At 46.8% G+C, this 7,256-nt stretch overlaps 1 pseudogene; it reads right to left on the bottom strand.

Moving 5' to 3' along the window:
- Positions 1-2,011: 2,011 nt before the first annotated feature.
- Positions 2,012-3,420, bottom strand: LOC136482509 (putative serpin-Z6C; annotated as a pseudogene).
- Positions 3,421-7,256: the final 3,836 nt, after the last annotated feature.

The raw sequence follows: 7,256 nt of genomic DNA, 5'->3' as shown, positions 1-7,256 counted from the left end.
TTTCGGCCGCATCCTCAATGTGATGTTTCTCAATTGTATGTATTTGCACGACTGCAGTTACGTGCAGCATTGTTTGCCATCTGATTTGATGGACTGATGATAATCAGTTAGATCTGCTCCCATCACTAGGACAAATTAGCTAGCTCGTGGACTCGGTTAATTTGGGGGCTTGTCCGTTTTTTTTTTTTTGAAAATGAGGTGGGCCATCGTTAGACGACACTGTAATTGTCCATGCTTGCGAGCCTAACAAGCCAGGGAAATATCCTGCGAGCATCCCCCTAGCTCATAAGCGTGCTACTAGCTCATGCTCAAAAGTATTGGGATTTTATAGAATTTTAATTACAAAATCCGTAGTTGACAAACCCAGCATCACAATAAACTGTAGCATTGCATTGTTTACAGTAAATATTTAAAATAATACCTCAACTTAATATATTTTGTTTTAACGAATATTTTTCTTGTGGAGATAAAACATAATATATTTTGTTAACAAAAAATTAGGGTTGAAGTTGGAAAATGCACGATCAGATTCCTTGCTTCGTGACAATTGGTCTTGTTAGGTGTTTTATGAGCCGTATTATTTTAATGAACAAACAGTGTTTTTTTATCACAATAAATCAGCGAATAGTATTTTCAGTCATGGTTTTTCAGCAAAGCGAACATGGCCAATAGTGCCAATGTTTGAACTATTCAAATTTTGAGCACACCCATGAGGGGTGACCCAAAGGCATAAAACTATGAATAGGGTTGTTTGGACCACATTTTGCATTATTATGAATCTAGATTATGAATTGGATTGTTATAATCTAGATTATGAATTGGATTGTTATAATCTTAATTACTTCGATCTCTGTTATGGGCACTGGATTATTGTCTATTAACCTATAATCTCCAATTAGTAGGTTAGAGATAGATCATAAGATTACAACACTATCGGTTGGAATATTAGAATCCAACATATCTGATTACTATGTTACAAAATTATGTCCCAAACAGATCTTAAGTTTATCCCCAATCAAAATTTGTTTTGTCAAAAATCGTGTGGCTTTGGCTTGGTTTACGTGATGTTTGGGTGTTCCTTTGTCCAATTTACGTCCAAACAAGTGCTTACCAAGGTTTCAGTAACAAGAATGCAAAGGAAACAAAATTCCCCCCTGTCGATGTTGTCAGAAGCGATAACACACAAGAAAATTACACTAAAAAAATTTGGGGAACGTGATCTGAATCCAACAGCTCTCACCAGGATGAAGATGAATTTGATCGGAAGAACCACAAACCTTGGATACTTTAGCAGGTGTATGCGCTCTCTGTCCTTGAAAAAATCAATTTCTAGCTAAAAAAAATTGTCTCTAAAAGAATTGATTTCTAGAGCTGAATGGTTCATGGATCCACATTAATCTCTCTCGTCGTTTGGGTTGCATTTAACACCTCTCCTGCGCTGTTATTGGATATTTCAAATGACACTACTTAATTAGGCTTCTCGGTTCAAATGACACTACTTAATTAGGCTTCTCGGTAACTAGAGAGCTATTAAGGTTCAGCAGTTCAATGAGGGACAGTATCATCTTTTATCTTCGTTACTAATCTGTCTAAAGTTGCTAGGAATTCATTTTTTTAAGAACAGAGGGAGTATATATTGTTATCTGCTCGATCGTTTCATGTCACTATACTTCCTTTGTCCTAAATTATTTGCCGCTTTTGTTTTTCGTGCCACAAGTTTGACTCGATTCGTAGAAAATACGTGCAACATTTGTATCTCTAAATAAATTTATTAAAAAATTATATTCAAAAATCTTTCTAATGATACCAATTATGTACCATAAACATTATATTTTTTAATATATATTTTGTCAAAGTTGTTTTTCGGGAAATGACAACGACAGATATTTTGAGATGGAGGCATGTCAGGAAGAAATTCTGACTTATACGGAGGCAACTCGAACCCTACTGACAGCCCACATATATTAGTGCACTTAATATGAAGTATCAGAACCCTACTTCCAGACGACCATCACCCTGAAATTGAAGGGTCGAGGACGCGGCCAACAAAGACGATAGCACGAGACACCTCCTCGATCACAAAGAACACAAACGGGTGGTCAGCAACGAAATCCACTTCAGCGGCTGATCCATCACCGCACTTGCCCCACAGAGCATATAGCTGGCGGTGGCACCATTGGCAACGGTGCTTCCCTCGTTCACCTCCAGCACCGCCTTATGGCAGACGTCCGCAACGTACAGCGGCGTCGTCCTCGTCGCGCTTGGCCGCCATGTCGGCCAGGTCAGCTTCACCAGCAACGAAAACGGACTCGATCCCCATGCCGTCTCTCAGGACCTGCCTCACGCTGCTGGAGACGGACAGCTTGGACCTCGGCAGCCGGAAGGCCCCGACGGAGACCTGCAAGGTCGGCAGGCGGTAGTGCCAGAACCCGGGGCCGGAGGCGATCTTCTCGACAAGACCTGGGAGCCCGTCGTGCTCGTCCGGCAGGAAGATGCACATGGAGTCTTTCGGGGCGGGGTCGTCATCGCCGTCGCCGGGGCCGGGCTTGCTCTCTGATGTTGTTGACCCCTTACGTCGTGGTGCTGGCGCCGGTGCCTGTGCCGGCGATCTGTATGGGAGCTTGAGCACCTTGTACCTGCTGCGGACGGCGATGAACTGGCTCCGCACCGAGCACATGAAGGGCACGTCGGCGGTGCTGTCGTCGAGGCGGTGGATTGGTGGAACTTGTCCACCACCGTGTGCGCCTTGGCGAACGGCGCCTCCCATCTGCCCTTGAAGTAGATGGCGCTGCAGAGCACGAGGATTGTGAGTGTGTCCACTGAGCTTGGATCAAGGATCGAGTCGATGCGATTGTTGGTCGCCGCCGCCAAACAGCCGTTGATCTCGCCAACCGCCTTCTCCGGCTTCACGAAAGAGAGAAAAATTAAATTTTGTTTCAGCTCCATCCATTAATTAATAATAATGTACAAGAACCGAAAGGAATTGGGATGATATACACGTTACACTAGTAGAAGATCTCACCTTGTTACTGAAGTCGACGGCGCGCGCCTCGGCGTTGTAGGACGCGGCAGCGGCGTCGCGGAAGGCCGGCAGGAGCGCCCACCCGGCGTCGAGCCACGCGCCGCACGCGAACGCGACGGCCGGCCCACCGCCCTACCGGTCCGCGAGTGCGCGCTCCGCGGCGCGGCGGGCAAACGCAGCGAGGTCGTCGCCGGAGTCTCCGCCGAGCGCGTCACCACCGGCGAGAAGACGAGGTTGGCAGCGGCGGTGCTAGGGCCGCCCGCCGGCTCCCCCGCGACGACGGCGGCGGGCGGCGCTTGTAGTTGCAGTTGCCTGGTGAAGCAGAGCGCGAGCGCCGTTAGGCTGGCGGCGTTGGACCTGCGCGCGGTCTTTCCTGATCTCCGTCGCTTTCGCGTCATGGCTAAGTTGATGAATACTTGATCGGCGATGTTCTTTTTTTTTGTATGTCAGGATCGAGTCGCAGTCGGAGCTCGGGATCAAGATATGCAACTTTTGTCTAGTTCTCATACAATTCCAATATCCGCGATTAATAATACCATAAAACTCAGGTGTATGCTCGGGATCAGCGCTTCCTTTCTCTCCTATGCTCAAGCCCTTTTCTTTGCTTTCCTTCTCGAATTCCATTCCATCTCAGTTGTATCAGATTATATTATCATCAGAATTCGTGTGCTTGTAATGGAGTTGTGATGTTGTGTCACTATAACTGGTATCAGAGTGACAGACGATTCCTTGGGGCCTTTGGTATGGTCATGGAGTTGGAAACGCAGAATAGTAGTGGGTTTGATTTGAGGCTGAATTGTTGCATGTGTATTGACTACAAGGTGTTTGACAAAATGTTCGCAGGTGGATTTGAGGACTGCAGGGCCGCTAACCGGTCCTCAGGCCCGTATTTGGCCCAGTGCAAGTGGGGCGACAGCACTAGGCCCCAAAATTTTAGGACCCCCTCAGACTGGCCTTCAAGAGGTTGGTATGGCTGTATGGGCCTTTTGGTTTTGTTTTTTCCTGCTGCAGCCTGCGGCCTGGTAGCTTTACGTGAGTTTATGAGTCGCGTTTTGACCGGGAGTGTAGGAGTCAAAGCCTGGAAGCCAAACTGACGCTGCCGCTGCCTGTTCTTCTCGCAGGCCACAGGAGCAACAACTCGGTGATCCCTGATCCCAGGTACATGCCCTTTACTTTTTTAGCTAATTAGTAACATCCGTCATATGTTTTTGTCTTTTTGATTTGTTTTGTTGGGTTTTTATTCGCGAACAAGGTACTCTATTTTTATCTCATGTCCTCTAGAATTAGAAAATAGGATGATTATAAAGAATACCCAAAGAATGATGATTTTATTTCAAAGAATGCCCGAAGAATGATGATTTTTACACCAAGTCAAGAAGATATCGGTAAGGTTTAGATTCAGCATTTAATATTTTAGCATCAATGCCTGTCTATGGTTCTTGATATTGTGAGAAAACATGCTTTATATAATACTAGGTAAATGCCCGTACGTTGCAACGGGAACATGTAATACCACGATAACATATGTATGAGTGTGTGTTATACTGTTATCTAAAATAGACACCACAATCATAATGTTTCAATCAATATTATATAAGTCTTCACGAAAGATAGATAGTTAAAATATAACTCTAAATTTGAATGCAAAACTAAAACTTCAACTTCAATTGTCGCATCACTTCATGCCTACGATACGCGAAAGATAACTTGCACTTCTTTAGAAATCAAGTGCTACGGAAAGATAATCATAACAAGTTTGTGTTTTATAATGCATGTTTAGAATCTATTCACAATTAAGAATCTAATCTCTCAATAGTTCGACTAAGAGAACGTGCTTTGCATGAATACCAAGGTGCAGTTAATCACCAATCAATGATGATCCAGAAGATTTTCTAGTCTAAGATGCGGAGTCTAACTTCTTGCAGCTGAAGTTGTAGTTAGAAGTATCCTGCATATAAGTTGTTTGTTAATTTTTAAAGTTAAATTACCATTTGATATCTAAAAAATATGTATCGACGTGTGATACATTACTTCTTTTATAGAGTTAGAACCTCTTTATATACGATATTCTTCCAAAATGTATGGTGGGCTAATTACGGCCGATATTCTTTTGTTGGTCACCAATCAATGATGATCCAGAATAAGCAAAATGAATGCACCAACTACGAATTTAAGAACAAGATATGCAAGAACTTCATAATGATTGGAAGAAAACCTGCGCGTACCATTCGTCCAGGTCCAACTCCAACATCTGCATCCTCCTTACGATGCCGCTGCTGCTGCTCCACCTTCCTCAACCCAACTAATGACCTGAGCCACTTCGCCGAGATGCCCATCGCACCGCCACTCCAGCTGCCTCAACTGCAGTAACCTAAAGACGCAAAAATTTCGGTTTCTATTAGCACCAGCACAAACTGCAGCACAATGTCATAGGACAGAGGGAGGAAAAGGAGTGCTCACATTACCTATTCAGTCCAAATTTAGCCAAGAACTCTACCTACAGATTAGGGGATGCTAGGGGCCACCTGAGCCATGAGCTGCTGTCACACTACGAATTGTCTCTCACTATCGCCGTGGGGCACGTATGTGAAACCAACCTTGTTGTTGCATCTGTGGCAAACACTGAAGTTGTCCCTGGCATTACCAACATCGAGTTGCCCACCACATGTTTGATACTGGGCCTCGATGTCAATACCAGCATTGGCCTTGCAGAAGCGGCATTGCCACTCGTGGAGCCTGCATCGACGATCTCAACTTTGAGGACTTGTATGTGGAGACTACTGCAAGTGCAACACAAGCACAGACTTCTGCTCTTGCAGCATACGACGACATCGACATCGACATCGTCAGCCGACCCACTGCTACTCTGAACAATGTGGACTGAGATAGTACAGCCACTTGGTTATTAGTATCATAGCTTGGGAAAGAATAGCCAAAATCTGTTACATGATTATGGCCTCGCTTTTGGAACCTACTTTTGTTTCAAAAGCCAAAAGTTAACCTAAGGAGTAGTTTTCCAAAGCTGCTTTAAGATAAAAGCAACTTTTCCTCTAGTACAAAACTCACAGCAGCTCTCCCTGCTTTTTCACCGGCCGTGGAGGTGAGCTTCTTCAAAGAACTTACCCACTTGCCACTGGTCATGGAAGGTACCACTTTGTTTTTCTTCTTTCTTTTCCTCATACGTGAATCGTGATTAGATCCACAGCCGCTCGCGAAAATGGATGTCGCGCCGCCGCGCACTAGCTCTAGGGTTTTGCATGAGCGGAGCATCGGCAGTGGCTGTCCTCGATGCCAGCCGATTCCGGCCGACCGCGCCTCTCTGTTCCTTACCGCGGCGCTGCTGGCCAGCGTCTGGACGTAGGTGGCGTCTGCTGCGCCACGCCGTGCGCACGGCTTCTTCTGCGTCGTCAAACACAACGTGTCAGCCCACCTCATGGTGCGCGCGCTCGAGTTGTCGGCTGCGTTCTTTGCGTTGCCGGACGAGGACAAGGTCAGGGCATGGGCAGCCGAGGGTCTGAAGCACCCCTATCCGCGGGCTATGCGCGGCAGCCGGCGCACTCGAGATGCCGGATTCAGGTCAGTCGAGAACCCGAGATGCAAAATTTGCACACTGAAATTGGAGTACCGTTTGTTTGTTTGTGCATCAGGATTTCTAAAAGAAAGTTTTTTTTCGAGACCATTATAATTCTCCGAGTTTGAAAAAACACCATTACAATCCATGCCATTTTCTACACCTGCCACGTACGAGGACCCACTGTCAGACATGTAAGCGTATAAGAACGCATACGGATGTAAGTCCTCGCCTCCTCCGTCAGATTGAGCCCGCCTGGGGGCGCCTCGCCTCGCCGCGCTCGCATCGCCATGACTCAGACTTCTGCTTCGCCTCACCGTGTACCTCCACTCTCGGTGTTGCTCCAGCTACTATGGCCAAGGACGCGGCGCCCTTCGCCGTGTTCGACGTTGCGCACTACTACGCCGTGGCGCGCGAGAGTCATGCCATTGAGGATGTGGATCTCGCCGTGCTAATGGTAGCCGCCGTGGGGTTGCCCAGCGTGATGGCGTGGATCCGCCATGGACGCAGCCTCCACCACCTAGCACTGGCCACGCACGTGGCGGCGCACACGTCCTGCAGTCAGAAGTCGTGCGCGGCACACTCCACGGGCGTCGGCGGGCGAGAAGAAGAACAGCACACGCGAACAGCAGGGCTGCCAGGAGCCCAGGACGCACACCTCTC

This window comes from Miscanthus floridulus, chromosome 9, assembly GCF_019320115.1.
Source record: "Miscanthus floridulus cultivar M001 chromosome 9, ASM1932011v1, whole genome shotgun sequence".
Lineage (NCBI taxonomy): Eukaryota > Viridiplantae > Streptophyta > Magnoliopsida > Poales > Poaceae > Miscanthus > Miscanthus floridulus.
The sequence above is the reverse complement of the archived record's forward strand: the minus strand, read 5'-3'. Positions and strand labels throughout refer to the sequence as shown.